At 38.4% G+C, this 13,328-nt stretch overlaps 1 pseudogene; it reads left to right on the plus strand.

The window, feature by feature from the left end:
- Positions 1 to 11,835: 11,835 nt before the first annotated feature.
- Positions 11,836 to 12,944, plus strand: LOC149550840 (18S ribosomal RNA; annotated as a pseudogene).
- The last annotated feature ends 384 nt before the right edge of the window (positions 12,945 to 13,328 follow it).

Raw genomic sequence — 13,328 nt, forward strand, 5'->3', positions numbered from 1 at the left:
CTACCTCAAGTCAAGTTTTCAGAGGGTGTATGTCTAGGTTGCAAAGCAGGTAAACATCCCAAAGAGAAATATGACAAGGGGAAGTCTTGGAAGGCAACTGTTGTTCTAAAATTGGTTCATAGTGATGTAGTTGGCCCTTTTCCAGCACCATCCTTTGGTAAGGCCCACTATGTTCTCACATTTATTGATGACTTTTCAAGGTACACTTGGGTCTTTTTCCTTGGTCATAAGAGTGAAGTCTTTGACAACTTTATCACATTCAAAGCTCAAGTTGAGAAAAAATTTGGAAAAGGCATCAAGATCCTAAGGACAGATAATGGCAGAGAATATGTCAACTCCAGACTTATAGACTTTTTCCCACATGAGGGTATAGATCTTCAACATTCAATTGTATATACGCCATAGCAAAACAGTGTAGCTGAAAGAAAGAACAAAACCCTTAAGGAAATGACTACTTGCATGCTTCAACACAAGTCTCTAGATTAAGTTTTTTGGTCTAAAGCCATGTGTTGTGCCAACTGCATCCAAAATAGAAGTCCGCATAAAGCCTTAGATGGAATAACACCTTTTGAGGCATGGTGTGGCATAAAACCAAGTGTTAAGCACTTCAAGGTTTTTGGTTGTCCAGCATGGGTAAGGATACCTCCACAAAAGCGAAAGGCGTTAGAACCACAAAGCAAACCATGCATATTTGTTGGATATCTTAATCATCTCAAAGCATACAGACTAATGGATCTAGAGACACATGAAATCTTTTATGAGAGGAGTGTTCACTTTGAAGAGACATGTCCAAGTTTGGTTTCTTCTACTCCTCCTTCTTCCACCTTCATGGATAGTGATCATAGTGATGATAGTGAATCAGAAGATGAGATTCCTCCAACTTTGATTCATAGGACACCACCTTCACAGAGTCAACAAACAATTGAGGCCATTCCTTCTTCTTCTTCCACTAGACCTTGTTGGGCACAATAAACTCTTGATGCAGCAGGTTCATTGGTGGGAAATCCTTCAGACACTCGGAGGACTAGGTCACAACCCAAGTCATTTCCACATGCATACATAGCCATTGCTTTAGATCCACAGTCTTTTAAGGAAGCATCAGGGATTCCAGAATGGGATAAGGCTATGGAGGAAGAATACAATTCATTGATGAAAAAGAACACATGGGACTTAATTCCTCTTCCTAAGGGAAGAAAAGTGGTTCGATGTAAGTGGATCTATCGAACCAAATTTGTAGCGGATGGAAGTATTGATAAGAACAAGGCTCGACTGGTTGTCAAAGGTTTCTCGCAGGTTCCAGGTATTGACTATACAGAGACTTTTGCACCAATTGCCAAGATGAACTCAATTTGCTTGACACTAGCAATTGTGGCAGCTCAAGGTTGGGTTGTACACTAGATGGATGTTAAAAGCGCTTTTTTGAATGGTGATCTTCATGAGGAAATTTATATGGAGCAGCCACAGGGGTTCATACAAGATTATACTATGGTTTGCAAATTGAAGAATTCTATTTATGGTCTTCAGCAGGCTCCTTGGGCTTGGTATGCCAAAATGGATTCCTTCCTCCTCTTAGCAGGTTTCACCAGATGTCACTCTGATTCAAATGCTTACATTCTTCAGAAGGATGACTCTCACTTGATATTAATGCTTTATGTCAATGACTTGATCATTACAGGGAGCACTACATCCATCATTGCCAATGTCAAGACCTCTCTACAGGACAGATTTTCAATGACAGACCTAGGTTTGCTACATTAGTTCCTTGGCATTGAGATCACATAGTCTTTAGTAGGGATAACTCTTTCACAACCCAAGTACGCTCTTGACTTGCTTTCTTAGTTTCACATGAGTGATTGCAAGCCTGCTCCTACTCTCTTCCTATCACGTGTCAAGCTAGAGGCTAAGTGCACAACTCCACTTGTTGATGCGACATTACATAGATAGTTAGTTGGGAGCCTTATCTACTTGACACAAACATGCCCTGATATTGCTTTTGTAGTTGGCATGGTTTCATGCTTTAAGCAAGAACCACATGAGCTTCATTGGAAGGCTGACAAGCACATTTTGCACTATATCAAGGATACACGTACACATGGGATACATTATGCAGTAGGTACAAGAATTTAGCTGATTGGATACACAGACTCAGACTATGCAGGAGACTTAGATTCTCTCAAGTCCACTTTAGGGTACATATTTCACCTTGGTTTTGGCCCTATTTGTTGGCAGAGTAAGAAGCAGAACAATGTTGCTCTTTCTTCCACATAGGCTGAGTATCAAGGAGTTGCCAATGCAGCTATAGAGGCTCTTTAGTTACAACACATCTTGGAGGAGTTTAGATTTGATCTCCCTGAGCTTACAGTTATTCATTGTGACAATCAGAGTGCCATTGAAATCTCTAAGCATCCATTTCAACATCAGCGGACTAAGCATATTGAGGTTCATATGCACTATATCAGAGAGCTTATCCATGAGCAGATCATTGCACTACAGTACTATCTTATAGCAAAGTAGGTCACTAATATCTTCACCAAACCCTTCACCGAGGTCAAGTATACTCATTTGCAAGATCTCTTAGGGGTGTGGGATGTTGCAAAAAGGGGAGTCCCTTGACTTCTCTTTTCTTCTTCTTCTTCTTCTCGGAGGGATTTTTTCCTCTTTTGAGGTCTTCTTCTCTCTCTTCTTCTTTATTGTACTCATCTCTCTTTTTGGACGAGGGTTTTTCCCATGAGGTTTTCCTCTTTCTCTACTTTATGAGAGATTGCATTGCATCATTCTAGCATTGCTTTTGTACATGGGTACCTAACATGGCCTCGTAGTCGGGACCCATTATGCATTGATGAGCATAAGTGCATTCCCCTAAGTTGCACTTAAGGGGGGGTGTTAGTGTAAATAGTTATTTACTATTTACACTTTACTTAAGTTTACTTAGTTTAGTGCATTATTTTATTATTTCTCTTTATGAGACACTTAGGAGTTTGTGCACCTTCTTGAGTTGTCATGTAGACAACATAGAAGTACACAACTCTAATTGTGCACATGGTGTCTACAAAATGGGAGTTTGCATCATTCACTAAGTTGTCATGCAGACAACATAGTTATTCGCACTCCTAACTTAGCACATGTTGTCTACAACATTGTTTTGCATGTCACACCATTGTAGGCTTATCCTCTCATCATCGCACTTACTTTCGTGCTTAATGGAGGATAACCCATATCTGGTGGACATGTGCCTGGTTGTAGGACTTATCATGATGTTGATTTCAAGGCACTCTAGATGCATCTTAGAGGCCTTTATATTGAGGCACTCCTAGTGTACTTGTACATTGTATTGAATACTATACAATTATTCTGATCATACTCTGGTCTAATTTGTGCTTGTGTTTTGAGTTCCTTGGTCTTGGGTAAATTCTGCCCTAAGGCAGATTCTTACAAATCCGCTTGGGAAAAGCATGAGACCACCAAATAATGGTAGGAAGGGAAAATATAACCAATAACCAAAAATTGTGTCATAAATAATACAATTTCACCAAAAGTTGGCACCACACCCAAAAATAAAATATGTGCATTTATAATATGCATAGCCAAAGCCGCTTGTGATCATGGGTTGGCAGGTACACCGTGGAGCTCCAAGGACACCACACGCAATCAAAACCACCAAAAAAGACCTATATGTAAAAGATACATGCTAAAAAGCCTCCTTCCAAATAAGAGGCCCAAAAAAGGGCTCAAAAACCAAGACTAAGGTCCTGTCAAAAATGTGATCACCCAAATTATGTCATTGAAGGTGGAGCCAGCTAGGGTGATCCACTAAAAATAAATTTGTAACAACTCCCATGTATGTGTAGGGTTTTATGGACCTTTAAAGGAGAATTTTGAGGAGGAGGTGTGAACTCTGACAATCACCTCCTAGATGCGCTCTCCCAAATAAACAGTGGAGGCGTACTTTGCTAAAGGAAAAATGGTCCTATAGGGGTCTGATAGTGACATAATGATTTGAGAGAATACTTGTGCAAGGCACCATGATGTACTTTCATGGGGTCCATGCCTAAAATCCATGTAAAGCTCATAAAAAAAAATCATATGCAAACAATGTCGCAAGGTAAAAAGGGCCCCTAAAACAATAATTTTTTTGTCATTTTTCAAAAAAGAACATGCATTTAAAGATACACGCACTGTATTTTTTATTGCCAAAAAAGATTTTGGAAAATAAAAAATCATTGTCGCTTCTTAATTTTATTTTTTGGAAAATAGAAATAATCATTGTTCTCGATTTGCATGCCCAGGCCATGCGACCTAGGTGCAAATTTTTCTTTTGCCTTAGAAACCAACTTCATCTAAACTAGATGTATTTTATATGGAAATGGGGGTTTTGAATGCTCAGAGGGTTTGTTTGGTTCATGGAAGATGATGGGAATCAACTCTTTCATAATCCAAATTTGAAATTTTTTGTGTTATTTCAAAATTGACAAAATGGAATTAGAATATCAAACTACTAATTTTGTCTCAAAACCAGATTTTCAGACTTCCTAATAGCAATTAGGAATTGATAATCAAAACCTGGTTATGGTTTTTGAGAAGTGTAAAAATAATAGATTGGACTACTTTTTGGAGTCTACTTGCAACTCCAAGCTTACGCATGAAAATGTGTCTTTCCACTCATCTTCCGAGTGAAATAAATGGTTCAAATAAAATCTCAAAATAGAAATGAAGGTTTCCAAAACCTTGATTTGGCTAAAGCAAGAATTGTAGAAATCTTGATTTCTACAATTCCATGAACCAAATGGACCCTGAATGAAAAGGTGATGTCTATTTGGGCTCAAAGTGACCAGAATAAAAGGTACCCCAAATTTAATAAAAAACTCTAAAAAATGAAACCCTATGAACAAAAGATCTAAAAACCCAACCAAACCTCTATGAAACAGATAGGGGCATGAAGATTTGGAGCTTTGATACCATGTTGAAGGTGATGAAATATCAACCCCACAACTCCCAAGAATCACCTACATGCGAACACCTGTCATGAAAAGAGAGGAGCAAAGCTAAGGATGCCTAAATTCAGAGATCTACAAAATATGAGACATTCTTGACGTGCAAAAAAAAATTGCAAATTGTACTAAATGAATAGTATTACAAAGAGAGATCATTCTTTTAAAGGAGATCAAAACCCTAAAAGGTAAAACCTAAGTTGCATGATGATAATTAATAAAAAAATTAATTATTACATGCCTAAAATTAGCTTAAGCAGAATAGAGTTAATTAGAAAATATCTAATTACTCTAACATCCCTCTATATATCATTTTGTTCTAGTTCCATTTTGTTGTTGCTATGATTGTGTTCTCCCCTATTCATTTGTTTCTTTTGTCTTATCTTCTCTTTTTGATGTATACTCTCCCTTTGGTATCTCTCAAATTTCCCTCTTTTTATAACTTTCTTATTTTCCCCCCTGTCATCAATGACAAAGGTTGTTGTGGGTGACTACAGGTTATTGAATATATTGTGATATTGACCCTATATTGTGGTAAGATGAGTGTCCCATGATGCCTTTAGAGTTGTGAGAAAAATTATCTCACTCTTCATCTCTCCTAATAGTATTTCCAATTCAATTATGGTGTTGTCTAGGAGTTGGTTGATTACAACTTCTGTATTTGCAATTTGTATCTAGATGATTCAAGTCGTTAGTGATATTTTGCATTATACTTCTATGAGCCCGAGGGATCACTTTTCCTACTTGTTCTTGATCTCATGTATGAGATGTAATGTCCTTTGAGATTTGGATAGATAGTCAACTATAGGGTCAATTACTACGTTGTAATTATCTTCAAATTTTGCAGTTATTATTCAGCTTGTTGTAGTTTCTATTCCAAATCTGGTGACAATGCGTGTGGATTTGATGACTTATTCATGATCGGGGCTGAAGCCTACAAAGTTTTTGTCAACTTTTCTTCGATTTCCAGTAGGGTTGTTCAGTTCTTTGCCACTTTTTCTTGAAATGTGCTCATTCTTTCAGTCTCAAGCTTCTTCTTGACTAGTGCTTCTAACAATTACTTGTTTGTCTTTAACCTTGTCAACCAATGTAGAGAGTTGGTTTATGAGATTTGTACTAGGATCATATGGGACATCAAAAGCTAGTTCTGCAATGATGTTTTTGGTAATCACTAGTGTGCTAGCTTGTTTTTCCTTCTTGAGTTCTGATTGCTTCTTCAAGTGATGCTTATACTCATTGATCTCTTTAGATCCATGTCTTTAATCTTTTCTTTCTTTTCAACTATGAGCATGTCTAATTTTGCCTTTCCTTTGGCTAGTCCCACATCATTTTCATAAAATTCTCCTTTATCTTTTGAGCTTGAAGAGGAGGATGATGATGTCATCATGTGTCTGGTTGCCCTTCTCTTTCTAGCATATTCTCCACCATTTGTTCTAGACATGCTCGGTGCTCTCTTTCTACTTTCTTGTTTATGTGTCTTACTCTTAGACACTCTTGATGAAAATGTAGGTCTCATTGTTATGCCTTGTCTCTCTTTTTATGATTTTGCTTCCTCTTCACCTTGCTTGGTTGGTGACTCTATGTCCTCCTCTATATTTGGGGATTTCTCGTAATGAGGTTCATCATTTGGTATTTGTAACAGTACTTTCACTTTTATTTTCTGCATCTTTTGCTGATGATGAGTCAACAAATATAGTCACTATTTTAATAGTTACATCAATCTATTGTTGAGTTATGCCTTGTAGTGACTTGACTTGCTCCTGTATGGTTTTCTCATTGATGCTTGTAATTGGAAATACCAAATTTTAGGGCATAGTTACCCATGACAAAATTATCCCACTCATTCTCAAAATTTGAATTCCAAGCTTGGTTAATTCACAGAAGACCTATGAACCCCATGTCTAGGGTCTAGATTGTAACGTTATGAATCTCTTCATGAATCAATGGTGGCCTATTGCCCTTGTACACTTGTGTCATTTATCTTTTATCTTCTATCACATTATTGGTGACTCATCACTTTGGTAACTTGGATCAATTATAATCCACAGATGACTTCTTGTGCCAACGTGGGTGTGCTAGAGTGCATGTCGGTGTGCCTCTCGACTAGTAGCTCTAGACTTCTTTCTCCTTTAGCTTCCTTTGACCTTTGTTCATTCATTTTTCCAAACATATATTCTTGGCCATCAATGAAAACACTCAATGCTTATCTTATCATTCATGAAAGATGCACGTGGGGCCAACATTTATGACACGTACATTCAAACAAATGTGTGATGATCACCAAACAAATAACATAGTTGTAATATGAATAATAGGGAAACTTGGAAATGCTTTGTTGAACCTACAACAAAGGTCATTGCAACAAGCTACTCATTGTTCCTACCCTTTGGGGTATTACACTCATTTGTTTTTTCACTCCTACTTAAACACAACTCATGCTAATGTATATTCATCGATACAAGAGAAGGCAATGAATGCATATTTATCCTCAAATATGTCAAAAATTTGATCAAGGAGCCCCATAAATGTAAAATGTGATGACAAAATCTTATATAGACTACTATTTAAGTCATAGTATGGAATAATTTGTTTTTGACTATAGATAATGGGTATTAAATTTGAACCAAGAGAAAAATTAAATATAATACGATTCATTAATTACAACAAACATATTGATCTAGAAATCCATTGCAGAGAATAAGCATTTTTTGTGCCATTTATAATTAATGGAAGTACATTGAAGCATATTTTTAACTCATGGGAAAGAAGATATACTTATCATGAAGAAATAATTAGGAAAAACTATGCTACAAATACCTCATGGGGTGACATTGAAAAAGAGGCCCATCATTTCAAAGAAAAAGATTTAGACAACAAAAATGAAAACTTGAATCCAAAAAAAAAACACAACTAATGAAATCCAAATAGAAGTTGGACACATGACACACAATAAACTAGATGAAATATCCTACAGTAGATTTGAAACAAACAAGCACCCACAGATAGCTGACAATAACATTTACAAGTGAAGAATAAAATAATTCTTGAAATAACATGCATTGAATTATATGTATCTTGGCAATTTGACAACCAATTTACATATCCACATACAATAACACACTTAACTCTATGCACATTAAACAAATGTAGTTTATATGCTCACACATCTAACATACTTAATGATCATGACATCATGTCATCTAATATTTTGTGCCTACAAGAAGTCCATATGCATCCTTATCTACCAAACAAAATTTCCAACATTTCAATACAAAAGTGATTGATGACATCCATGACACAAAGACACTGATAAAAAATAACATAACAGTTATAAAATGAAAATAAAAAATTGAAATAATTTAGAAGATTTGCCATTAATGATAATTCTACATGACAATGTGATGAGAGTGCAGTAGATTGGATGAACAAACCCTACATAAGAGGTCGTAAAATGACTTCTTAATCAATCAAAAGTGCATTCCTTTGCACTTTGCCTAAAATGTTTATTCCAAGCTACACATTGGCTCATGGAGTTTAAATATTTCACTTGGCTTTCAAGGATTCCCTTAGCATGAACTTAGAGGTCCTGGACCACTTCCTATTTAATTTCTAACTTGAATCAACACAATGTCCTTGTGACTCCTTATACAACCCTCAATAGCTTGGGCTAGTCTTGAGGGTTTGAATGACTCAACTATACTAATACTTCCCTACACTTTTGATGGAGTGATCTTATGATATTATACATGGAATACAATTAGTTTCAATCTTCCAAGGTGATCCTAACACTCGATTAAGGATAGGTGCCTCAAATATGACTATTTAGAAATTAAGCTTGCCTAATTGGTAATCAACTTTCCCTTTTTGACTCACTAATGATCTAAAAAAAATAAGGGCATTTGAAAATACTCTTTTGGGCCCTTCAAGAAAATTTCACAATTTCAAGCATGTATCAATTGAACAAGGCATCTAATGCCTAGTGAGCTATTAGGCCTAAAGCGAAGCTTGTGTCTAGCACTTGGGATGTTTGTGCAAGCGAGCAGGGGAGCTTCTATTATTGGAACCTCTCCATGGACTTTGAATATAGACCCAGTGCTAATGATTATGATTGGATACGAGCCTTGGATTCTAAATTTGGTCAACAACATTGGTTTTTTGTGAGAGATGGGTATGAAAGCACATCCTGATTGCTATGTGGGAGCTCCCTAAGGTTGCCTTTGTGCAACTTGATCGGCACAACATTGGGAATGGTTTGATAGTGGTTGTCATTCTAATGTGTCATCAGGATGTCTTGGAAAGTGATCTTTCAAGGGTGATCTCATGTCTAGCACTTGGATTGTGCGTTGATGGGGATATTTTCGCTATTTAAACTCTTCCCAACGGTCCTCGAATAGATCTAGTCCCTATAACCAGGACAGATGCGAGTTTGGGATTCTAAATTTGGTCAACAACATCGATTTCTACAAGAGGGACAAGAAGCACACCTGATTAGCTATGCGGGTGCTCTCCAATGTGTCATCGCAGTGAGACAAAAAGTGATCTCTTGAAAGGGAGCCCCCATCTAGTGCTTTGGGTTTTGTTCTCCTATCTTAGATACAACCAATTCTTGTGAACCAAAAATGACTTGTACTATCTGATTGTAAATTTTATTTGGGAGCAGCATTGAGTCTATGGAAGGGCCCCGTTGCAATGTGAACGAACAAAGGAAACCTTTGAAAATCTTTCTGTGAACGGTACCATGGTGATTGCAAGAGAAAATTGACTTAGTCAGAGCATTGGCCTTAGGCCATTGTGACGGCCTTGCAATTTCTCTTTAATTGCAACCTATGTTTGCGCAGTAGTAGAGTTCACATGTAAGATTGGCCTTGTTCTTGACAATTCCAGGAGATGACCTCTAGAACTTTTGGATTGGGCCCCTTCAGAGTGAAATTCATCCAGTTGATTGGATGAGCTTGATGTGCTTGTATCTATTTTGAGATGGTAATGATGGTCATTAATCTGTGGCGATGAGTATATCCCATTTGGTAATCGTAATGACAGAGCTAGTGGGAGGTACTTGTAACTTTATTTTGTTGGATACCTTAATGGAAGTATTTGCATAGCTTGCAACACACTACATTTGGTGTTTGATTCTAAGATGTGTTTGTTGCTGAGTGTATGGAGTTGTATCTTTTAGCCAAGGGCTCTATCTCTTGGCACATTCTATCATTGCATTTTTATCCTGCGCAGACAACAAGCAGGAAAGAGATGGTTACATGAGTGCTTTGCTTGACGTCCCTCATTTCATCAAGGGTCCACTCTCCACCCTAAGTTTTGCCAATTGGTAGAGTCTTTGGATTGAGAGGGGCCGGCGAAAGGTTTGGTTGCGTATAATTTATTCACCAGTGTGTTCTTGATGTGTGCTCACCTCTCCACTGTCTCATCCTACAAAAGTGCATGGCACTGTCACGACAACTTTTGTGGTCCAGGTTAGTTGAAGCGTAGAGTATTGCCGCTAATTTTTGTTTGGATGCAAAAACTCTCCATGCCTTGTCCTGCATGTGCAATCCGAATGCATGTGGCTCATGGGTTCTGTGGGAGATACTCTTCTTCAACTTCCCCCTAAATTGAGTGTTCTATGTTGCATTGTGTGGACAAAAAGCACAAGGCATTTCATCTCTCTTCAGATGTGAATTTGAAGAAGGGCTTGTCGAAGTATGGTAATTTGTATGGGGTGCACCAAAAAGCATGTAGGGGGCATATGCATGGGAAATGGATGTCTCTGAGTGTCCTTGCTTGGTCGCGTGCGCGGTGTACATCTTTACATTATGACTCTATTGCGAGCATTTATGATTCGAGCATTTTCGGGGAATGAGTTTTGTACAAGATATTCTTCTCAGGCTCCTATGAACCAAGCACTCATCTTTGCAATGCTTCGATAAGTGTGGGCCCAATGTGTCTATCTAGAGGAAGAAATCACACAAATGCTTTTTGTCGAGATGTGGGTGCTCGCGGGTGGTTCCCTCGCGATGCAGTTCTTCGGTATGTGTATATGCATGTGATTGAAGCTTGTTCGACAACACTAGTGTGAGTGTTCTCCCATAGGAACTTTTCTATACACCTAAATTGGCAGATCACGTGTCACGGGGAATGGTTAGTGAAGTTGTGCTAGGAAAGGAGATATTCACCAGAGGTTGAGACATGTCTATGTATGCAAGGGGGATCTCATCACCTATAAATGTGCCTAGGGGGTGTTATACATGATGCCCTTGAGCGACCTTATAATTGAGGTGGTCACGTGTACAGTGATGTCCCTGCCAATCGCATAACCAACCATGTTTTTGACTCATGTGACCTTCTTCAGCACGATGGTCTTCGTTGGCACTTTGGCAACTAGCTCTTCGTCATGGGAAAATGTTTGTTGCGATCGAGAAGGCTTTTGTCTGTGTGGGTGCACCTCAACAGGTGTGTAGGAGGCATATGCCTGGGAAATGGATGTCTTTGAGTGGCCTTATAATTGAGGTGGTTATGTGCACGGTGCATCTCGTACAAACTTGAGACTTCTTTCTGAGTAGTGGTGACATCAAGCTCGAGGGTAAAGGGTTTCATATGGGATGTTCTTCCCAGGTGCCTGTGAACTGTGGCTCCTTGTTTGGTCCTCTTCGATCAACAATGGGATACTTTCCTCTTGTGTGAAATCTTTGAGTGTTGCGATTCCTGCTTATGCTATGTTCGTCCCTCTTGTTGCTTGTGTGGGGGATTATGTTTGGATGCATGACAGAGCGAATGCAAATTTTTGGTTTCCCATCACAGCGGGCATTCCTTGGCTGTAGCAAGTCTTGGGGGTCCCCTCATTGTTAGAAGCTATCTAGTCAATCCTACCAGTAGTCAAATGATTGTCTCAAAGATTAAGCCATGCATGTCTAAGTATGAACTATTTCAAACTTTGAAACTATGAATGGCTTATTAAATCAGTTATAGTTTCTTTAATAGTACTTTGCTACTCAGATAACCATAGTAATTCTAGAGCTAATATGTACACCCAATCCCAACTCTAAAAAGGGATGCATTTATTAGATAAAAGGCTAGCGCGAGCGAGCTCGCTATTCCAATGATTCATGATAACTTGATGGATCGCACGACCTTTGTGCTGGCAATGCTTCATTCAAATTTTTGCCCTATCAACTTTTGATGGTAGGACAGAGGCCTACCATGGTGGTGACGGATAATGGAGAATTAGGGTTTGATTTTGGAGAGGAAGCCTGAGAAACAACTGCCATATCCAAGGAAGGCAGAAAGCACGCAAATTACCCAATCTTGACATGGGGAGGTAGTGATAATAAATAATAATATTGGGCTCATCAAGTCTGGTAATTAGAATGAGTATAATCTAAATCCCTTAACGAGGATCCATCAAAGGGCAAGTCTAGTGCCAATAGCCATGGTAATTCCAGCTCCAATAGTGTATATTTAAGTTGTTATAGTTAAAAAGCTCATAGTTGGACCTTGGATCATCACGGTCGGTCTGCCTTCTTGGTGTGCACTAGCCCTCATGTCCCTTATGTTGGTGGTGTGTTCCTGGCCTTAATTGGTTGGGTCACGGCTCCGACACCATTACTTTGAAAAAATTAGAGTGCTCAAAGAAAGCCTACACTTTGAGTACATTAGCATGGAATAACACAATAAGAGTCTGGTCCTGCTTCGTTAGCCTTCGGGACTAGAGTAATGATTAATAGGGACTGTCGGGGGCATTCATATTTCATTGTCAGAGGTGAAATTCTTGGATATATGGAAGATGAACCACTACAAAAGCATTTTTCAAGGATGTTTTCATTAATCAAGAATGAAAGTTGGGGGCTTGAAGATGATCAAATATGGTCCTAGTCTCAACCATAAACAATATCGACCAGGGATCGACAAATGTTGTTCTAAGGACTCCGCCAACACCTTTTGAGAAATTAGAGTGTTTGGGTTATGGGGGGAGTATGGTCGCAAGACTAAAACTTAAAGGAATTGACAGAAGGGCACCACGAGGAGTGGAGCCTGCGGCTTAATTTGACTCAACATGGGGAAACTTACCAGGTCTAGACATAGTAAGGATTGACAGATTAAGTCTTGGTTTACAAAGCAAAAATAAGGATTCGATTCACCCCTATCAATCTAATGACTCCTTCAACCTCCAAGCAATAAAAAAACCATCCAAAGAAACTTTATCTTATATTCAAACCCCTTCCTTTCTTATATAAATTAAGTTTTATACTCTGATTGTTTATGTTTTTGTATGTCACACACAAATGCGAGGCTTAGGGCTTCCTACCAAAGATCACCATTTTATTGGAGCACTCCAAGAGTTTGAAATAT

The sequence above is a fragment of the Cupressus sempervirens genome, chromosome 6 (genome assembly GCF_028749045.1).
Source record: "Cupressus sempervirens isolate cs-2001-9-10 chromosome 6, ASM2874904v1, whole genome shotgun sequence".
NCBI classification, from domain to species: domain Eukaryota; kingdom Viridiplantae; phylum Streptophyta; class Pinopsida; order Cupressales; family Cupressaceae; genus Cupressus; species Cupressus sempervirens.